At 37.2% G+C, this 22888-nt stretch overlaps 1 long non-coding RNA gene across 2 annotated transcripts in view; it reads left to right on the top strand.

The window, feature by feature from the left end:
- The window catches only part of LOC134730215 (uncharacterized), a 59076-nt gene that overhangs the window by 29415 nt on the left and 6773 nt on the right, over positions 1-22888 (top strand). For both annotated transcript variants that reach the window (XR_010111880.1, XR_010111881.1), the window contains one exon: positions 16472-16593. This is a non-coding gene — a long non-coding RNA (uncharacterized LOC134730215). The remainder of the gene's footprint in view (positions 1-16471; positions 16594-22888) is intronic.

Genomic DNA, 22888 nt, shown 5'->3' with positions numbered 1-22888 from the left:
TCCCAGCTACTTGGGAGGCTGAGGCAGGAGAATTGCTTGAACCCGGGAGACGGAGGTTGCCGGGAGCCGAGATCGCGCCATTGCACTCCAGTCTGGACAACAAGAGTGAAACTCCATCTCAAACAAAAACAAACAAACAAACAAAAACTTCCATAATGCAAATGCTGCTCTTACAGGTAGACTGAAATTACTTTTATATGCAGAGACGACAAAGAGAAAACATTATGTTATGGTCCCAATGCAAGCATCATTTTCTTATCTCGAAATTTTAATTATTAAAGAGATATCTTGCTTTGGGGGCTACTCAGAAATAACGTTTATTATGTTCATTATATGTTATCATAATATTATTGTTTAAATGTTATTAAGTCACTCTGAAGGATGATTCAATCACCTTTCTAATGAGATATAAGACACAGCAGCTAGTCTCTTTTGTGAGCAAGGAGCAAAAGAGAAAGGAGATGGGAGAGGCCAAGAAAATCTAGGGCAGCACATAAAAAAGCCTCATCCATTCCTCATTCTCCATCTAGCTCCCTGCTAGGCGTTTCACTCCTGACTCCTTCTGTGGAATCACCTCACCTTTACCTGAGGCAGGTCCAATGACAGGTCCATTCGTTGGCAACTCATCCACCTTCCCAGCCCCACCCAGGGGCCTGTGGGAACTTCTTGGTGTCATCCAGATTATTTCTTAGGTGCAATCTAAAGCAGCCCAAGAAAGCGTTGCATCAACGTTTCCTTCTGCCTGATTGCATGGAGCCACCAAATTTGAGGTGGTCATGTTTCAGAGTGGCACAGGGCAGTCTAAAAGGCAATCTTTCTCCAAGAGTTTGAATGGGAAACAGGAAAAAGTACCTTTTCTCTGTGTCTTAATACCCGTAAGTGCTCTTGAGAGACCAGTTGGGAGACAAAATAAGTTAACTACATTTTTTTCTTTATATCTAAGTTGTAGTGTCAATAAATTTGTGTAATCGTAGTGTGAGTAAATTTACTGCAATAATAATATAGTTGGTCTTTGGGTCTGAGTGCAGAAACACATTGGAGTTTTCCCGTAAAGGCCATCCTCATTCCCAGATAGATTCCATGTGGCTCACACATCCTCCTTGGTGGCAGTTTACCTCTTTATGCTGCTGCCCATGGCACTTATCTTCACTCAACCACTTGTCAGCCCTGATGGGGAGCTAATGTTACTCATCATCCCGTCTAGATCCCCTTGGTGAGTGACACTATCTTCATCTCAATCCCAGGTATAGGGACTGTGATTAGGAATGTCATGCCCAACCCTCAGGGCCAGTCCTATCGCAAAGGTGTGTAGCTAGGGTGGATCTCCAGGCTCTCCTCTGCCCTTACAACTTGTTGTCAAAGTCCCAAAGTGCTTTCCAGTTGACTTTTCCCCCCCAGATTTTCAAGTCTGTTGGAAAAGCTATCTCTTTCTTTCGGTTTTCTAATGCCCCTCACTCAAGGAACTTGTCACAACCTTTCCCAAGGCTGAGTCAGAGGACATTTGAGTGGTACCAAAAAAGCATTCACCTAACAGGGTAGTGCACTCTGCCTTCAACTCAATCAGCAGCCTAGGATAAAACTCAGACATCTCATTATTTCTTATTTCTAAATGAGCTTCCTGTCTATCTGAGATACTCCTGGAAAGCTCCTTCTGTCATCTTTTCAATCTTAATTCCTGCATTCCAGGGCCTGATCATTCCTTCCAAAACCCTCTTTGATCCTGTTCCTAGTGGGATCATTTAGCCCTCATGCAAGTTAGACTCCTGTTTCTGCCCACATGTTTTGAGCACGTGCTCTGTGCTAAGCATCATACTAGACATTTAGGATTTCATCTCTAACCTGAAGGACTTCATAGGTCCTAATGGGGGGCAAACACAGAACACTAAAACTCCCAAAGTAATTTATATTCCCACAAAGTTAATGTAAGAAACATACATGAATTCTTAATCCAGTGACCATAGAACATCCTTATGTTAATCTTGTTAAATCTGACAATATTTTCCCTTATAGAAATTGGTATTATTACCCCAAACGTCTCACTGGTTTTACTCAAATTGTCAACAATTTATCCAGCTTTTAAAGATTCTGAGCTAAAGTTTAAGTTAGTCATCTTGAAGCACACCTGCGATGTCTATATTCAGCCCATGTTCAGAACCACTGTGATGCGAAGGAATGATGAAATATGCATGGCATCTCTTGCCTCCTGGATTATCAACTAATGGTAGCATAGTCGACATAACAAAATTAATTTTACTTAAGGAATCAGAGGCAACCAAAACTGAGATCTGAGAGGAGGTGAAAAATGAGTGCTTTATCAGCTAAAGTACTCAGCAACAAACTCCCTTGCTTCTTAAGTACAGTGTCATCAAAGTAATGAATTGCTATTTTTTGGTGTTACATTGCATGCCTATCCATCCTGTCATAATTTAAAATTTCTGAGCAACCAAAGAGTTGTTTAATGGCCATCCCAATGCTTGTAAAATGAAACATACCCAATAAAGTGGATTTTTGAGAATCTCTCAAAAGACTAAATGTGACATGGATATCACATATAGGGGCTTAAAAGATAAAATCGTAGAGAATAATCTTTAATGATTAATGCACTTGAGTTTTCTTCTGTTGTTTTTGATATTTAGATAATTTGATCTTTGTTAAATGTGATTATATTTTAAAATCAGGAGCTAAGATATTCACACTTATATCCTTTACCCTTAAAAAATGATTCATTTTGATATGTGATAGCATGAGCTGATTACTGGCTGTTGTGAACAATTATTATAAACTATAATTTTAAGACCCTATGCTTGGGAGCTTTTAAATATTTGAGGTCTGAAATGCCCATGTAGAGCAAGAAATTAGCTTAACCAGCCTGTCATTGTAGCTAGAGAGCCAGCACATGACCAAGGCTCAGTCATTCGGATATATCCATGGAAGACTTAGATTTAAAAGAGAGTGAGATGACATAGTAGATATAGAAGCATCAAGTCAAAGACGAAACTTTGGGATATTATGCTTTATGATAGCCTTTGCTTTTGTGGACCTTTAGGGTGACTTCGAGGAAATACAGTGCATGGTAACTTTTTGGCTCCACTTCACTTCTTTAGGAAACTAGAATACCCAGTACATTTGTGTTTTCGATAGTTGTAAAAAATTCCTAAAGTAGGTTTCGCAAATTAATATTTTATAATTTTATAAGCACTGAGAAAACATACTTTTAAAAAAACAAGTAGATGTTCCTTTGGGGTAATCTGTAAAGAATATGGGAAATGAGGCCGGGCGTGGTGGCTCACGCCTGTATTCCCAGCACTTTGGGAGGCCGAGGCGGGCGGATCACGAGGTCAGGAGATCGAGACCATCCTGGATAACACGGTAAAACCCTGTCTCTACTAAAAATACAAAAAATTAGCCGGGCGTGGTGGCGGGTGCCTGTAGTCCCAGCTACTCTGGGGCTGAGGCAGGAGAATGGCGTGAACCTGGGAGGCGGAGCTTGCAGTGAGCCGAGATCGCGCCACTGCATTCCAACCTGGGCGATGGAGCGAGACTCCGTCTCAAAAAAAAAAACAAAAACAAAAACAAAATAAGAATATGGGAAATGAGTGCAACTATGACTTAAACATACTTTTTAAACTTATTACCTTATAATAGCACATTCTAATTATTTCTTATGTGCTTACAGCCCTGGTTTTGCTGTAAGTTTAAGAATTGTTAGGCTTGTTCTTTGTTCTGTTTTAAACTAACAATTCCCCCAGAGAAAATATGAAGCGTTTATATTTTTAAAGTCAAGCTATTCTCTTATAATGAAATGAGAAACACTTCATGTCAAGTTCCATTGTAATGCACACAATAACTACCATAAATATCAATTACCTTTAACTTTTAGGAATGTGTTTTCTATGGAGCAATATAAGCTCTTCACCAGTCTCTGTTTTGCTGGATTGCTGCATGAACTAGTGCTTCCATTCTATGAATACAACACAGTGACTGCTGCTTGGAGGCCATTGAGGGTTCCCACCCCACCTACAAGCTTTTGCTCTAGGATCCCATGCACTCCCGTGGTCACTGCTTGAATCATCTTCAAATTGAGAGTCAGTTGCATTTTTATAAACTTATTTATGCCAGTTGTACTTGTTATTATACATATATAATTAGAAATTACATAAATCAATGAAATAGCGCAAAAAGATATTTTTTCTATGAAAAATAAAAGGAGTGCTTTGGAAAGAGTTAGTAAAGCAAGTCACTGAATTGACTGCTGTAGAATGTGATACAGGTGATATAACTTGAGAGGTTGGAAAAAACAAAATGTAGATAAATTTTTAAAATCATATTGTTTTGGAATTGTTTTTAAGTTTTGAATTCACTTAAAGAAGCACTTGGAATTGTAAATCGTGCTGTAAGTGTGTGATTTACACACACAAAAAAGGGTGATTTAGACCCCCGATAAACATATTCATGAAAGGAAATCTTGGAATTGGATTAAATATTGGTAAAGGCATGAGCATTTATTATTTTCAAAATAACTAAAAATGCTTAATCTACATTTATATATTATTTTTTCTAGTAATTTCCTTTTTTAACTGACTCACTTATACAACCAAATACCAGTATCAATTTTATCAGATAAGATAGCTTCTCCTGTGTAATCAAATACATTGTAAAATTATTTCTTCAAATCAAACAATTATCACTGAACTTTTCCCCTAGATCTCATACATCTAATGAGTCCTCAGGTTCTGTTTTCCCCCTTTATATGTGTACTATCACCTTGGACCAGACTTCATCACCTCAAGCCTAAATTGTCCTAATTATCCTCCAAACTTTATAGTCAATTACAGTCCTTTTTGGTCCCATAAATATTTTTAAATACTGCCATCATTATGACTCTTTAGTGTTCATAAAATTCTGATATTATCTTCTTTGCTTATGTCATTAAGTCCAGACTCTCCAACTGGAATTTCAAGCCTAGTCAATCTGGTCATCCCTCTACTTGTCACTACTCTTCTATCAGAGCACATTGTTAGTGCTGGGGAGCTTCCCTGTCGTCACCTGAATGCACAGTACAGAGCTCCAACCCCAAGTTGGTGATAGCTTCTGCCTTCTTCTCATACATTGCTGCCCATCCTTGGGACCTGGTTTGATTGCCTTTCCTCCAAGAGGTTTTCCACAGAGGCATACTGACCTAGTTTTCTTTACTCCCATTTGCCCCACTTATCTGGACAAATAACCACATTCTGGTTTACAGAGTGACATGATTATTGAGAGTATGAGTTGTGTGCCTTCTCTCTCCAACCAAATTATAAAATCCTTAAAAATGAGAATCCTATTTTTCATTATGCACTGTACATACTAAGCCCTTAATAAATCTAGATTTAAAAAATAATGATACTAAAAATAAGTAGCATGCTTAAAATATTCATAAAGTATTTCTATATTAGAAAAGCAGAATATTTAGTTGCTTCAATCTAGAAAAAAATCTCATCTCTTACACATATAATGAATGACCTTAGATAATTCCTTTGTTTCCTTATCCTTAACAACTTGTAACTCACTTACAGGCTTGTAGGGATTAAGTAAAATAATCTAAATAAAGAATAATACCTGATAAGTAGTAGATTATTTAAAAAATTATTTCCATTCTTATCATTTATTCCTATGTATATACTTTGTTAAGTTTTGTTTAAATATAACTGTTTAATTGTAATTTATTCAAAACTCTAAACCTTTTCCAAAAATAATTTATATCAAATATTTTTGGAGGCAGGGTATCTCAAAGAAAGAAATGGTTAATTGGGTAAATATAGGCATTATTATATTTATCTGAAAACTTCAAGCAGTTCACACTCCTTTAAAAAAATGGGAAGCAGGTGATGAGTTGCTAAAGTGACTAGAGACTTCTAGCTGCGGGAAAGCCAGTGCCTCAGCTGCAGGCTCTCCATGGCTCCCTAGGAAGAGTGAAGGGGTATGAACTCTTATGAAACTGCTTCAATAGCAGGTTTTAGAAGAGCGAAGACACAGATATAGTTTTCTATCTAAGATGTAAAGCTGCAAGGATGTACTTATTCAACTATCATGTAGACCTGAAGTAACCTAGGTCAAAGGGTATTTTTTACAAAAGAAAGTTTCACTCTGAGTTGATGAAAGATCTCTTTTCAAGCCTGCTGGAAATCAAGGTTACAGTAGGCTGTAATGCTGAATAATTCAGAATTAATAACCAAAAATGTTAATTTGGGAGTTAGTATTTCTTTAAATCTTGCTTACTTATGTTACTCGACTCATGCCTTTCTCTTCTTTTCACATCCCATAAGGCTGATTGTTCAGTCCCAGAATTCCAAATTCAGGCACTATTTATCTCTCTAAAGTGCATCATAATTGTATAAAAAGAACGTGCAAGAAAATAAACATTTTAGTATCGTTTTTATTAACTCAAAGCAACTCTAATTATAAAACAAAATGATATAGCTATGTAAGAGTTTTTGGTAGGAGGGAAATAGAGTACTAACAAGTATGATGAGTATGTATATCACTCAAGAGAATAGATATTAAACATGGACTCTATATCCTTTCAGGTTTAGTGCCCCACCCAGTCTCTAAGATTTCTGAGAGGGCAGATACTTGCCTATCATTGTACTTTTAGAATTAGAGCTTAAAATGAACCTTGAGGCAATTAGAGGCTGTTAATAGGGCTGCAGGCTCTCATCTCCTGAAGAGTTTGAGCCTAAGATGCTCATGTCTTCTGAAAGACACTTGAGCACAGACCTGACCCTCTCTGTGGATAAACCAGCAAAGCCCAAAATTTATTAAACTATACCATCTTTGTCATGTGTAGTATTAAGATGACCTGATCTGAATGTTTGTTATTTCACATGAAATACATTTCATTTACACATAGAAATTGCATTCAAGGCTGTGTTGGAACAGAAATCTTCCTTCTAGCTGTGCTGAGTTTCATTCCTTAATATTAATAGCAAATAAATACATGCACTTACTATGTGCCAAGCACTTTTCTGAATGGCTTATTCCTGATTTGTAAGTCGGGAATAATAATAGTATCTATCTCAATCTTGTGAGATAAATTCCCGATTTACAAATGAGGAGAGAGAGATACACATGCTTAGTAATTTATCCAAGGTCACACAGCTACTATGTAGTGGAGGTGGGATTTAAACTCAATCTTCTAGCTGCAAATTGATGTTGTTGGCCTTTAAACTAAGAGAAAAAGCTTCCTGTGCTATATAAAAGATTTAAAATAAAGTGTCCTTCTGGAGAGCACAGAATCATGCTCAAGTATAGCTGCAGAACTGCTGGTCATACGTAACTGCAAAGAATAAGTGAATCGTGTGTTTAAGCTTCAGGTATATAATGAGTGTCCATGAATATACATGTGTGTGAGCATGTATGAGTGAGCATCTATTTGAACATATGCATGAGGAGTGTGTGACTGTACTCATGCATGCATGTGTCAATGTCTGTGTATGTGAATGCATACACGCATGCTTGAGCTGTACATATGTGTGAGTAAATGACAGAGCCAGGATTTGAGACCAGATCTGTCTGATCCAAAGCATGTATTCTTATGCTATATTTTCTCAAACAAAAAAAGATAATAGCAACTGATATTTCTGGCTGACTTTAAGATTTGTAGATTTCTTTTGTGTACATTGCTTCAGTTGAAGAAAGAAAATATGCACCACAGAATCTTCCATCCACAGTTCCCATAATTTTCCCAGAAAGTGGAAGTGAAGAGGGCTGGGAATTGGGATAAGTTTTATGTGTATACCTAGGCCAAGAGCGTGAGAAGGGATGGAAAGGAACACATTACAGAGTTAATACTTTTAAGTATACCTCATCTTTTCATCAAAAAGTTTCAAAGCACATTATGGGTATTTCTATCCAATATTCTCATGCATCAGTGAAGTACGCAGCATTTCACTTATATTTTAAGGGAAATACATTGACATCAAGAGGGCATATACGATTCTCCAGAACAAAGCAGCGGGTGCAGGGTGCATCATGAAAATTCAGCCTTGAGGAAAATGGCTACTTCACTTGCCAGGAGACCCCAAGGCATCCTCTAAACAAGTCAGTAATTTGACCACTTTTGTCTAGAAATATCGTTGCACATCTGCATGCTTGACTTTTGATGCTAGCTGAGTTTCCTGTTGGTAGCTCATCTTCACCTATTACCAAGCTCCATAAATAGCTTCAAAAGATTCTCTTGGAAAGAATCAAAGGCAATTCCAGCTGAAGCTTTCCAAAGGAAACTTGAAGCAAACACTCTCGCCTCCTGGTAACTCTGACACATTAATTTCCCTCAGCCACCTCACTTAAAGTAGTAAGTCTGGCACCACTGTGGCGGGGAGTCCTAATCAGATACCAAACCAGCACTGGCTGTGTCAGAAATGATGTCAGATGAACGGCAGTCCCCGGACCACTGCCTCATTTGGAGCAAACACTGAAACACTTGTGTTTTAGGCTACTTTATGACTTGCTTGAAAAATGACTTTGTTCACCATGGAAGGCCACTAATGTATGAGGTGTTACCCCAGGATTTTAGCACTTCTACTATGTGCACAGCATTCTTTTTATACGCAGAGCTACACAAACAGTGGAAGTATCATTGAACTACTTATATTATCAATGCCATATATCAGGGAGAAACTACATGGCAAAAGGTGGGTTAATACTTTCCTGTATATAAAATCCAGTAAGAAACCATTTTGCCAAAGGTAGAGGGAGAAAATGTATTCATTTTATACCATATGGTTTGGCTTATATCGGATTTACACATTTGGAGTTTCTTACTTATTTTTAATGGTGGTCTTTCACCTCAGGTACACGAATGTGGTTTTCACCTCTCTTCTTTGGGGACTGTGCCTGTCAGTGGCTTTATTGAATGGGGTCCTGGGAATTTGCTGGTCCGTCAGTTGGTGGATCCTCGTTGCCTCCTATCTCCTGCCAATAAGCCTCTTTCCTCTGAGGAGCAGCCAGGAGCACTGCAATTTATCCTGTGACTAGGGCCAGGGGAGAGTGGCCTTTTTTCCTGACACTACTCTTGTTCTCACAATCACTCACTGAGAACAGCACTCCTCCTTTCCAAACTCTTTTTCTCCCCTGCACAGCTACTGGAAAATCAGGCTCAAGACTGATCTCCTTCTGGAAATTATTTGGTAATAAGAAACAGGCCCAAGGCAGTGTTGTGAGGCTGTGACCTTTCACCTTTAGAGACGTGGGTTCCAAGCCCATCCAGAGGTTGGTGGTCCCTGCCTAGTGCATAGCAGGTACCTTTTGATGCCACAGAACTGAATGACATTAGGGAGCAATATTACCTTGACCTCAAGAAGGCACAGGATTATGGGGAACGACTCATCATTTTCCTGCATCACCATGGTTTCAGATCTGTTGACTTTCTATTTTGACTTCAGTGACATCCACTTTTGTAGATAATAATTTGTAGAGGACCAAGTGCTGGTGGGAATAGTAGATCAGCTTTTCCGTATGGGCCATGGTACTCTTGGATGCATGGTTTTCATTTAGAATATTTTTACATATTAAAATTAATTCATCCAGATTCTAAGTCATACTTCATTGTAATTAGTCCAGATTCTAATTCATACTTTCTAATACGAATGTCATTCCTTTGATTCAGGCTTCCAAATCCTTATTTTGTCATTCTTTCAAATTAAAGCTCAGAAACTTGAACTGATACAAAATACAGTTGCTATAGTGATACTATGATATATATTTTTCCACTTTATTTACCTTCAAGGAAACCTACAATATCAATTTTATTTATCACAGACCTGGATATATGTTGCTTGGTTTACTTTAGAAAGGAGTTCTTTCCATTATAGTAACTGAGAATGGCTTTATAGTATTACCACAGTTCCAAAATTAAACTCCAGACAATTGGAATACAAAGCCCCAGGTCTTTCTGACCCCTCAGGGTACCAGATCACAGAAGCTAATTATATATCTAACTCACTTTGAGTGGCTCTGAGACTAGTGGGAGCCACATTGCTTGGGTTGAAATCACATCCCTGCCCCTAATTGTTTGTGTGATGCCGAGCCTGTTACTTCACCTCTAGGCATCGCAATTTTCTTATCTATAAAATGAGACTGATAACAGTATCCTTGTCACAGGGCTATTGTGGAGCGATCTATGCAAAGTGCTTAGGACTGTGTCTGTCACACAGAATAAGTGTTGTGTGTGATAAGGGTTTGTTATTATTTCATAAGAGAAAAGTAACAACAAACTTCCTCTAATTTGAAAAGTATTTTCAGAAGGCCACAAGACACTCTATTTGATAATGAAAAGTTCTGCACATAAAATGTAAAAAGGAAAGACTTATATGAATCTTTTTCAAAGGACAATGAGGTGGGAGCATGCACAGTTAGGCCAATTTCAGGACTACTGGCTTTCATGGACCTGACAGTACCCTAAAGCCAAAATTAAATGTAGAGAAGACCATAGACCACTGCCTCTTCTCCTTTCTAAATGAGGTCTCACCCTTTGATATCTTCTAATGCTGAGTGTGCTCATTTTTATTCTAAAATAATAGTTCACAAATTCCCAAGGGTTCAAATAGCACAAATTCTAGAAATGTACCTATTGAGGCTCAAGTCATCAAAATAAGTAAGGCAGCAACAACAACAACAAAAAGACAGAGTTATGTGGAGACGTATGCACCTTGGACAGTGAATAGAACTTAGGAATTTCAGAAGATTCTAATTGTAGAGAAGTTTCCAGAGCTTTTGATTAGGTGATTGCACTGTTTTGAAAGACATCTAGAAAGAACAGAAATCTTTGCATGCTAGGCCCAGGGATTTTCTGAAGACAACTGAGCTGAGAAATTCCTTCTTTGGTACAAAAGCCTTATCTCTCTGATCCTAACCATAGCATAGAACCACAAAGAAGTTCAGGCAGTAGATGAAATGGAGTCTTTCCTCTGTGTCCCTCTGCTTTCTGCACCCTATGGGGCCTTTTCCAAGAGAATGAAGAACACACACGTAGCAACAAAGGAATGGGAGCTGTGCCCCATATGTTGCATTTCAGATTGTAGGCAATAAATCTGGATTTCAAATTGTTTTTATACAAATGGATTTGATTTATCCAAATTTTAGCTAAAAACATACTTCAAACTTACACCTGGGAGCTGAGCACTGAATATGCCGTTATAGAAACACTAGTGTAAGAAGAGCATATTCACAAATGATTTTTATAATTAAAAGTGAGAAAAAATAATTATATAATTAAAAACATCATTCCTTAAACTATATTGCACTTACATTTTGAGATTGATGGATGAACACTGGTGTACATGGTTCCTGTTTCAGAAAACTGAAGTATTATTTTTTAAATAAAATTTGTAAAGACATAAGATGAAAACACTTGTGCATGCTATCCACACATTATGTAAAAATTTCAAGTTATTACAGAGGTAACAGATTGGCTTGCTAAACTTTGAAAGCTCTATTTGAAGGTTCTACAATGTCCAGCATTTTCAAACACTTTGGGAAATTTGAAAAAAAAAAAGAGAGAGAGAATGATACTATGTGCCATGTTTATGCCCATGACTCAAGGGCAATATTTCTTAGAAAAATCAAATTTTGGTGGTCAGATTTCCCACTAATAAGAACTGGGGTTTCTTAGAGAAATGGCTGATAGTAGGTCAAGGAAATATATAAGATGAGGTTGGAAGAAACTAGAAATCTATTAAAAAGAAATTCAATCATGTCAAAGGGACATGGGAGACAACTTGAAGAGGATTCCACCGGCCTAAGATGGGAGAGTTTTAGTATAAAAACAAAACTGCAATCGATTAAAACACATCACATATATAAAACTCTATGCATTCATTATGATAATTTTAAAACTCAAAACAAAAGACACTTTCAGCATCTTTGGGATTGGGGTTACTAGTACCATAACACATTATCTTGAGCATCAATAAATAAAGACAAACAGTTGTGACTGTCTCAGATGATCTGTATTTCAGAGTAACTAAATAATTCATAAGGTAAAATTCTTATTATAGAAAATTTTGGAAATGACAGAATTAGGGAATCATTATTTTGTGAGCTCCAGTAAAATAATGGCTATGTGTAGCCATAGTCAATATATGCTTAAAAAAAATTAAGTGAAAGTGTGATGGAGATCATTATAATAGAGAATTGGGCTGACCTCATCTGACCCCACTGATCAATCTTAGCAATACTAAGAACACCAAGTACTCAACACCATGTTTGAATAAGTGAAGCTGAATGTAATCAAGCTTCTTGATCTAAGTACCAGTTTATAAGAAAAACCCCAAAACCAAAACCAATAGGAAGCAACTGGCCATACCCAGAACACAGGGAATTCTAATCTCTTTATCAAAACAATGATGCAAAGCCAGTAGGGTGAAGAAGGACTATTACAAAATAAAATAAACTTAATTGACTAACAACAAAGCACGGTGTATTGATCTTATATGAGTCCTTATTGGAACAAACTAGCTGTAGAAAGACATTTTTAAGACAATCAGGGTAGTTTGAATATAGATTGGAAATATGAATATAGATTATACTTAGCAACTGTTGGTTTTGTTGGCATGGGAGCATGGTGGTTAATAGAAAAAAGTTCGCAGCATTTAGAGTGTATGCTGAAAATATGTACAGGTGAAATGACACGTCTGGAATTTTTTTAATACTCCTGAAAAAATGTTGTTGGGAGGTGTCTAAGGATAAAATGGGATCACCACTGAAACTCAGTAAGGGGTAGAGAAGTACATTGTAGGATTGTCTGTATCATTGTTTACACTTGAATTTTTAAAAAATTGGTAGACAGGGTCACAGTGATGACCTCGAATGTCTTCATTCTGCGTCTGAGAATACATTTCACACATCGGATACCCATAATATTAAAAAGCATGCAAAATGGACCCATGAGTTTTCTAGAAAGATTTTCAGGTTATTTTTTTACAGCCACAGTGTAACACAATATTGGGTCATTATTAACTATTCTTGAGGTTTTATGCTTTTTTGGTACTAATTTATTAGGCAATCGTATGACTTAAGCTGTACATATTTTAGGTATTTTATCACTAATATCTTTGGCAACAAATGAACACATATTCTGAACAGTTTCCTTTAAAAATAAAGTTGATGGAAAGAGCATTAAGCTCTTGGTGAGGCATTCTGGAGCAGCATATAAATCCATAATAACAAATTTCAAAATCTCTCTCCAAACTTTGGGGTCAGAAGCAGCGACATCCTTAGACAAAACTCAGGAGTGAGGCAGTAAGAACACAACCTCTCACTTCAGATTCACAGCTATGGGAGGAAGAATTGTTTGTTACATTTTCTACTAAAACAGCAGCTTCTAGAAGCTCTGAGGTTCTCCTGGATGACAGCTGCACAAGCTTTTATCCAGGGAAGGGCTATCTCCAAGTACTAAACCCATTCTCGGAAAGACACAGTCTGTTAGTGAAACAGTCACAAGCTTGTCAACAGCAGTGACGTCTGGTGTCGGCACGTGGTACAATACTGATATCATTCATCATTTTGACACTTGTATTAGGATATATCTTTACTTGGCTGATTTATAACTGAAATCCTAAAAGTGAACAAATGTTTCACTGCAATTTCCTGGAGCTTAGTAGTATACACCTGAGACAAACTAAATATATCTCTATCTCACACAAACACAAAGAGAGAGGTAATATCATATAGTCCATTTAACATTATTTTCTATAAAGTCATAGACTCCATTTAGAATCTTGATTATTTGAATTCAGGAATTATACTATCATTATCCAGCTTCAGTTTATCCAAACAGCTAAAACACAAATCCTGCTTTGTTGTGAAGTACCAAATCTATTCAAGAATAAGTGGAAACAAATGCATCTTTCACTTTATGCTGGGCTAGCTAACTCTCTTAAAAATATATAGGGTAATTTTTAACCTCCAGTTCACCCTGTGCCTTTGATAGCCTTTACTATGGGCATACACTGTCAGACAGTGTGTGTTTTTTAAGAGTAGAGAAAGTCTCTGTGTCTGTGATGGGTCACTTTTTCTTTGTAATGTATTAGCTGAACCACCTGTTCAAAGTTCAAAGAGGGGTAACAAATAGAGGGAAGGACAGCTATCACCCCTATGAACCCCAAGAGAGTCAGGGGATGTCCACTGGGTACATGAACAGAGCTTGGATAATCTCTGGACTCCCATGGGGCTTTTGGCTGCTGGTGACAAACAGTTCCTGATTTCCTGGTCAGGCTGATCTCTGAGGTTCAATCCAGCTCCCATTTACCTGACACTCCCCCGACTCCCTTCCCAAGCCCAGGAGTCTGATAGTATGAAAAACCCTAACCCTCAAACCCTTGTTCTCTTTCATGCGGACCAAGGCTCAGTCTCCTGGTATTCTATATTGAAGTACTGAGTGACAGTCAAGCCAAGCCAAGTGGAGATGAGAACCTCACTATCTATGTACATTGAAGGCAAAGCTTGGGGGACAGTGAAACAATTGTTGTAATTATTACCTTAACATTTTATCCTACCATAAATTTTATAAAAATAGAATACTTCCCACTCTAAAGTTTTGGTTGTCATAACTGCACCTTGTGAAGTAAATATCTGGTCCTCAGGTCCTCCAGCCATCCCAACTCAACCCCTGTCTTCAATCTTGGCAATCTATTGGGCTTGGCCATCCTGGATATATCCTAACCCATGAGGTTTTCAATAACCTTTCCCCCAGTTCTCTAAGAATGTACCAATCTTGCCTCCAGGAAAGTCTTATGAACAGCTGGTGAAATGCAGTACATTATTAATTTCATGAATGTGAACGTAGTAATGTAGAGCCACTAAACAAAATCAGTGACTTTGAATAAAGTTACTTTTACAGGTTTGTTTTTTTTTTAAGACACCTAACCTCAGAGGGCTATGGAGGTTAAATTTAATGCATGGAACATCATAAGTGTTGCTCAAATATAAAGTCAGCACCAAGTCTTTGCCCAATATGGGCAGAAGATACTCAGTAAATGTTTAAAAAAAAATGATACCATTTGGTTGAGCCTGTGTTTGGCCATGTTCCACACAAATGAACTATTGTCTTATTGTACATAAGGCCCATATATCTTGTTTCTCAGCACAATATTTTTAAGACATGGAAAACAATTTCAAAATAATTAAGCCCCTTTCTGATAAAGCCTGTTAACAGAGTACATGCAAAAATTATAAATCATACAGTGATTTAAGATATTGATTCATTATATGTACTGTTTGTACTGTTATTCATGTTATAACTAACATAAAGTTAGTCCATGCCAAATGACTTATGTGTTATTAAGTAGACGTGAATCCAGAAGACAACATTTATACCTAAGATAATGCCATGGGTAAGACATATCCTTGAATGAGGAAAAAGGAACTGTGTAACACGATTATCTAATTATACTAATACAAATGTAAGTAGATATAAAATAAATTTAAAATGAGGATGCTAATCTGAGATAACCTACTTACATAACTGCGAAAAAACACAAAAAAGTAAAAAGGAAGAAATACATTAGAAAAGGCACAGCAAGATTTAAAGAAAAGGGAAAACAAAAAACAACAACAAAAGCAAAATGATGATCTTATTTCTTAAAACCACTGTTCAACCACCCATATATAAGCTCAAGAAACCTATCTGATTGCTACATTTCAGTAAAGGTTGGATGTCCCTATCCTATAATGACAGCACTATGCAGAGAATAATATTTTGTACACAGGACTTCCAGTGATGTCTCTTTTCCATGCTTAGTGCCAGGGATCACATGCCAGTGTGGTGATGAGAAAACAAGTATAAATATTTTTATGTTGTGCTTTTAGTCGTTTTTTTAAATTGTGGTTAAAAAAGTGGGAACATAAATAAAGTGAAAATATTTTTATAGGGAAAATGAACTCTTTTATAGTCAATTGTACAGCAACAGGAAGCTTCAGAAGCTGAGGTTCCAGGAGCCCCAGTCCAGCTCCTGGCCTATTTTTCTCAGCTGCCCAATGTGTAGAGTGAATACACTAAGGAATTTAAGAGCTTACAAACTGATTTTTATGGAAGTCATCAAAAGTGGAGAAGGCTGATTTAAAAATCAACCATGATTTTAAACAGGGGCTGAAAACTGTGGCTTACGAGGCAAGATTGCAAGTTTGTGAAAAGTTTGAGCCAAAGAAAGTATTCTTTATGAAGGCAAGTAATTCGATTTAAAAGGAAAATTTAAATGAGGCATTAGGAACTGAACTGTGAATTCAATTAGGCTGTATATTGGACTTTCAAAAGAAGCAGTGAAAAACTCTATAGCTTTTATTGAGGCAAAGAAAGGACATGTGTTAAGGTAGATAATGACCCTATTCAACTATGTAATTGATTATATATATATATATATTTTTTTTTGAAACAGTAAATATGTATTCAGTATTTTATTCAGCAAATATTTATTGATTGCTGACTGTATTCCAGGCATTAAGATACAAGATACTTCAATGAATAAAACAAAGACCTTTGCTTTCCTGAAACTTGAGATCAAATGGAGGACACACAAAAACAACGCACCTACAAATCACCATATTGTGTGTCAGGAGGTAAGAAGGGAAAAGGGGGTAGGAATGAGGGTGGGTATGATTGCAGTTCAGGGAGGGTGTGCAAGGCAGACCTCATTAAGCAGGTGACAATTTGCACAAAAATGATGGAAGAGTTATGGGCAGAACGCTTTCAGGAGGAGGAGTGATGCAGACAGAAGGACCACAGTGGGAGGGGATGAAGATTTGCATTGCATATGGAGGAAAGGCAAGGAAATCTGTGTGACTAGATTAGGGGGAGGGAGAGTGGGAAGAAGTAGGAGAAGTGATCTGAAAGGTTAATTAGGGAACAGATTGTCTGGGCCTTTGGGCCTGGAGGGAACTTGGGCATTAGTTGAATTCATTATATGCTCACCTAGACACAGGGCACACAGAACTGGAAAACAATCCCCACCTGTAAGAAGTTCTCTGCCAGTGGATACAAACAACTAAAATGCAATGTAGAAAATGTTGAAGGAGTGCAGTGGGTGCTATAAGACCCTGTGAAGATGATGTTTTTTCCAGTTCTGCATATGGGAGGTAGAAGATATCCACAAAGTGACACAATTTTGAAATCGAAGTAAAAATTCGGGCAGGGGAAGAAAGGAGAAGGGTTTTACAAATCCAGGAAGGAGCATGTGTACATTATTTGGTTAACAAACATTATTTGATGCTTAGCAAGTTCTAGGAACAGTTTTAGGCTTTGGAAATATAGTAGTGATCAAAACTGATATTTTAAATCTCGTTGCTTTTCTGGACAAGGGTAAAATCAATAAAGTATAAAGGCACCAAATAATCAAGGAATTTCAGGTGCTTTAGCGTGCCTTCTGTAAAAAGTGCCTGTGGGAAAGTGACAATGGAGGAGGCCAGATGGGTAAACAGTGGCCAATCCTAAAGGTCTAGTTTAGGAAGGTCCCAGCTTGCTAGGAAGTTTAGATTTTGTCCTGAAGGAAGGTGGGTGGAGAGGAGGTCACAGAAGGATATTACTGAGGGGAAATACATAGTCAGTTTCTATGAGTTCACGTCAGATAACAAAAAGATTACACAGTTGAGAATAGAGGAGATAGACTCCCATTGTTTTCAAAAGATAGCTCCAAAGGCCTCTCCCTGGCCCCTACTTCTCTTCTTACGGTGTTTGGAAAGAAAACACTACTGGGAGAGAAGATATTAGCACATAACCTTACATATATAAGAAGCTTGGGAGTGTTTACACTGTTTATGATTCATTGCTATTCCCTTCTCCATGGGAACATTTCACTTGTGAAACACTCACATTCTTCCATTGTAAAATAAAGGCTTAAAAATAATACCCATCCATCCTTGTAAAACGACAAGCCAATTTAAACTTAGGGGGAAACAACTTGAAATAGGTTGGGGACCGAGGGCTTTCATTTACTGACTTGTGTTAGTTTACTAGATAAGGATACACTCCCTTGCTTTTATGTCAGCTAATCTCCCACTGACCCCCAGAGCTGCCCTGCAGCATCCATCACAGAAAACAGGGGCTTTTTTTTTTTTTTTGCTTTCTAATTGTATCCACTGACACTCTTTTTCTCCCTCAAGACAGATTTTTCTTCTTCATTTCTTTTTACTATCTGAAGTCAACCTATGTTGACAGAAAATTAATTTGTAGAAAGTTTTCTTTTTAGATAAGTTTGGGTAGGATGATGTATGCAGTTTTCATATTAACACATTTTTAGGTATGTAATTTTTTAAAAAGATTCAAGCATCCCTGTCATTATATCACACCCAGCTTTGTGTTTCCAAAAGGGTAGCATAGTTACATGCAGGTGATGTCAAGAATTAACCATGGAATAGAGCCCACAAGCTGGTTTATAGCCTCACAGTTTACGAAGCCAGATGGGAGTGTTTTAAAGCAGCATCCATCGCTAAGCTAACCTTCTGCAAGAGGTGAAATAAAGTTCTTTTTAAAAGTCGCCAAAGAATCTGCCTCACTTAAGAAACCTGTGGCATCTGAGGTGATAACAGAACCAAGTCATTTCAGGCTGGCTGAAAACTTAGCGACAGATAAAACATAAATCAGAGCCCTTATCATTCCCTTCCCTGCTTGCCAAATGGGGAGTTAGTTTATCAGCGACCTATGGGCTCACTGCCTGCTTTCCCCCTTAGTGCTGGGCAGCAGGGTAGAGCTGGCTGGAAGCTATATGGCTGTTCTAAAACGTGTTCATGTAAACAAGCTAGTCTAAGACTTCCTTGAACTGCCAGTGAGTGAAGTGTCATCCATCTCACTAAACTGTACATTGGATAGGGGCATATCATCTATATCTTGAAAAGAAAACAAATAAAAAGAAAAAAAAGTTCCCTGGTTTAGGCTGAGACCTGTCATGTTGATAAAAGTCCTAAGAATTAAATTGCCTGGCTCAAACAATGGCTGTTCCTTCAAAAGAGGATAGGGATTGAGATGGGGAAGAAGAATTGTTTTTCAGGACACTTGGAAATATCACTCGGATCTTCCGAAAAAAGCGTGTAGTAGTTATTTTAATTTTTACCAGGTAGTATACTAGGTATACTAGTTGGAGTGCTTTCCTAATATTTAAAGGAACAGTTCCAATAACTTGTTGGAAAGTCCTTTAAAAATATATTATTTTTCATCTTTTTATAATAGCTTGCTTGCAGCATCAATGTGGTTTTCTAGACATGGATGTAAACCTCACAACACCATCCAACATTGATACTCTGACTAGCAAAGTAATTTATTGATACCTGGAAAGAATTAGGCATTTTCTATACAGACACCAGTATTTTTGTTGTTGTTGTTTTCAAAAAACAATATCAAGATCCTGAGTGACTCACTCTGGGCTCCTCATCAGTGAGGCTATAAGGCCCTCCCCTCATTTGGAAGAGTACATATGCATGTTTTCTGACATAGTGAGGGCAACTCTACTCAGAAGAAAAATACACAACCTTTATAAAAGGCCAAATAGTTATGCGTTGGCACTGAAATTAAAGGAATACATCCAGCCAAAGGTAGAGTCAATAGCTGAAAATTAACTATTTGTCTCACTTTTAGAAGTATTTTCAGGTGAAGTTGATAGTTTAGGAAGAAGAAACAATAGATTCCTTACAGGAAAGCCTCGTTAAAATTGCTTTTCCTTGGTAATGGAGTCAGTGTAAGCCCAAATACATTCTGATAAGTGATAAACTCTACTATAAATTCCTTATGCGGCAGAAACTCAACATGCATATGGATGTGCCTTATTTTGGCTACACCTGGTTATTATACCAAGTTTTGTGTGAGTATGGCTTCCTCACTCAAGATTGGCTCATAGCCACTGAAAGCTCAGATGTTTCCATTTAAAAATTGATGTGTGGTTATAAATATAGAGAAAATACACCTGTGATCCACCAACGACCTCAGCATATAAATTAACTAGGCTTTATAAAAATGGAGGCCAGAAACCTTTGTCTAAAAAAGCCCAAAGTCTTCCACTCAAGAAGTTACCTTGGATGTAGATCAGACAAAGCATCATGTGCTATAAACTAGGCTTTTAACTTGATCAGGAACTTTTATTTAGGTAGAATTTTTAGAAAGAGATTTGTGGTTCCATTTGGTTTTCTCATATTGACCTATGTAGTGACTATTCCTTTACTTACTAATACAAAGCCATGCTCTCTGAGGAAGTTATCTTGCAAGAGATTTTAAAACATCGATATTTTTAGAGAAGTTATTGAAATTTACCAAGGCATAAAATTGTTCTAACACTAAATCTCATTGGTAAAATTTCGAAACTTTATTATACCCATGTGCAGCATTTGCTTATCAAAGTTTTGCAATATAAATGCACTGGACCAGAACTGGAGAGGCTGGGCTTTCTGCCACACTTCAGCTGCCTTCTCTACCTCAGCTGTGGAAATGCGGACATTTGGTTTTTTTTTCAATTATGAGTGAACATATATTCACTCATCAAATGTTTTTGAATGGCTACTATATCCTATAGTGCACATACACATTTAGTTATATAACATGTATGATATAGTTACATGCACACAAGGGTGTGTTATAATAAAAAGGTAATTTTTACTGTTATAAATAAAGACACTGTTTCAGCTTGTAAGGTGCTTCCATTCAATTTCCAGGTATAAGATTTTGATAAGCTTTTAAGTGCAAATTTTGTAAGAGAATGTTGAGATATCATAAAGTAATAAATTTTAAGATGAATTTTATTAACACCTAAGGAGAGAAATTAAAGATGGCTCCGACTGAGGCTCAGTGTGTTTGAAAGTGCTGGTAATCTAGTCCCGTCTCATCACCAACTTTCAGAGGCACTCAAAGTATCTGAATAAGTGCTGATACGGCATAGCTATCTTAAATTGTCTTCTCCAATCTTATGCTTATCTAGGACTTCAGAGGAGGCCTTGCCTTATTATCATTGCCCTCCAGGAAAAGAAGAGTCACAACCTGTATCAAGTGTTAAACAACCCTGACTCTTAAGAAATCATTTAAGTTAACCTCCAGCCTTCATGCTGCAATCTTAACCTGTCTCATATGTCCCCAGGAGATATTTATTAAATTTTGCCTTGTTGTTTTTTCCTTCAATCTGAATAATGCCAGTTCCTGACTTTCTAAAAGTAATCCTTCATTTTCTCAAGTGTACTATTGAGGTTATTATATTTATTTTCCATTTGATATTGTAACAACACTAGCTCTTTGATTAAGAGTCTGTTTGGCTTAGAGGATTAGAATAGGTCAGAAGTGTTTCTCCTCTGGGTTACTGGATCACATCTGGTCCAGGTCAATGGTGATACCGATGTAAGTGACTCTTCTCATTGGTCTATACAAACACTGTCCAATAGAAATATGATATGAGCTATACACATAATTTTAAACGTCCTAGTAGCCACATTGAAAAGAGTGAAAAGAAACAGATGAAATTAATTTTAATAACATATTTCATTTAACTCAGTATACTCCAAAATTGGTATTTCACCATGTAATCAACAAAAAATTATTAATGAGTTTACATTCTTTTTTTAAAGTCAGTCTTTGAAATTTAGTGTGTATTTCATCTTTGCAGTGCATGTCAATTTATACTAGTCACATTTCAAGTGCTCAGTAGCCTCGTGTGGCTAGTGGACTGCACCGTTCCACACGGGTCTGCAGGAAACTGTTTGAGCGAGCCTTGCTCAAACACAGACATCTTGTTCACCGAGCTTCATAGGGTCATTGGGTATGAAAACTGAAATTCATTTTTCCTGTTGGAGGTGGTCATTGTTTCCAGTGTCTGTGCTATTTATTGCAAGTTTGAAGAGTGGTCATTAGAGTCAGTTTTTTAAAAAACTATTTATTACTGAGGAGATCCATGTATACAATTTACCATCTTTACCATTTTAAGTGTACAGTTCATGGTAGTAAATACATTTATATTCTTTTTTCTTCTTCGTCTTCTTTCCCCCTACACTTCCTGGCCTCTGGTAACTACCATTCTAGTTTTTGTCTTCTAAGATCCACTTTTTTTGCTCCCACATATGAGTGGGAACATGCAATATTTGTCCCTCTGGGCTTGGCTTATTTCACTTAACATAATGGCCTCCAGTTCCATCCACGTTGCTGAAAAAGTCAATGGGTGCAGCACACCAACATGGCACATGTATACATATGTAACAGACCTGCACGTTGTGCACATGTACCCTAGAACTTAAAGTATAATAAATAAATAAAATAAAATAAAATTACCTACTACTCCTTAACAAAGAGAGACCTTGAGTGTGACTTTTGTCTATACACACTTTACCATGGCTCTGTTTTCAGAGTTAATCAGTTAGTGGAACAATATTTCTTAGGGCTAGGCAGGGTTAAAGCATAAGGAACGAGCCATGAGTGGCAGAGTCCCGGTCCTCCGGGTGAAATTACTTCTCACAAGTTTTGTCCTGTGAGGGGCTAACAGAGATCTTTCAGACTGGCATAGTACTCCTTGAGTATTAAAATTTAAAAAACAAAGCCTTCAGTCATTTTCTTTCTGCACTATAACATTCGATTTGACAAGTTTTCTGGGAAATAAAATCTTCCTGGCAAACAAGTGAATCCAATTGTTCCTTTTTATAAATACCTTGTAAGTGACTGTGCAAAATGATGCTATTTATTTCATCTTGTCTTCAGTACCATATCATATCTGATTTCTTTCCTTCTTAAAAGTAATAGGAAAGGGGAAAATGCCAGAAAGCCAAAGAATAATAGAAATAAAAATTATGAATCTGTAAAATTTCAGGTATTCTGTGGGCAGGAGTATCCTATTTACACACAGAAGCCCGCTAAGAATGGGCAGAATAGTCTCCTGCTTAACCAAGTGAGGCACGTTGT

The sequence above is a fragment of the Pan paniscus genome, chromosome 3, assembly GCF_029289425.2.
Source record: "Pan paniscus chromosome 3, NHGRI_mPanPan1-v2.0_pri, whole genome shotgun sequence".
Classification (NCBI taxonomy): Eukaryota; Metazoa; Chordata; class Mammalia; order Primates; family Hominidae; genus Pan; species Pan paniscus.
The sequence above is the reverse complement of the archived record's forward strand: the minus strand, read 5'-3'. Positions and strand labels throughout refer to the sequence as shown.